Raw genomic sequence first — 440 nt, 5'->3', positions numbered from 1 at the left:
TTGGTTGAGATGTGGCGCACAGTACGTCTACTTCTTCAACGGGAATGATTTCGGTTAAAGATCTCCGAGAAATGACTATCCATTGTTTTTCCATTTTGTAGTTTCATTCTGTTGTCTCATGTGTAAGTTTTTCCCATGGTTTTGTTGACCTTGATACTAGCACAAAAAACCCTGAGTATCAACTTTTAATTCATGCAATCATCCCTGAATGCATGGGCGGGCTCCTTCAGAAAAATAATCATTTTTCAGAGTGCCCCCGGGGCTTAGCAAATTTGAAAATACAGGTTAGATCTAAGAAACCGGATTCTAAGCATGTAGAAGGGGGAATCATCAGATTCTTATTACATAACCTTGCGATAAAGTTTTAGAAGGAAAACTACTAATATCTGGCAATTATTTTTGTTAAGTTCTAATCGTTGCGACACGCCTCACAAGTCTTC

At 38.4% G+C, this 440-nt stretch overlaps 1 protein-coding gene across 1 annotated transcript in view; it reads right to left on the bottom strand.

The window, feature by feature from the left end:
* Positions 1-440, bottom strand: part of LOC119348168 — a 13,734-nt gene that overhangs the window by 8,616 nt on the left and 4,678 nt on the right. The gene's annotated exons all lie outside the window — the stretch shown is intronic.

This window comes from Triticum dicoccoides, unplaced genomic scaffold (assembly GCF_002162155.2).
Source record: "Triticum dicoccoides isolate Atlit2015 ecotype Zavitan unplaced genomic scaffold, WEW_v2.0 scaffold87329, whole genome shotgun sequence".
NCBI classification, from domain to species: domain Eukaryota; kingdom Viridiplantae; phylum Streptophyta; class Magnoliopsida; order Poales; family Poaceae; genus Triticum; species Triticum dicoccoides.
Note: the sequence above shows the minus strand (reverse complement) of the source record. Positions and strands in the feature narration are given on the sequence as shown.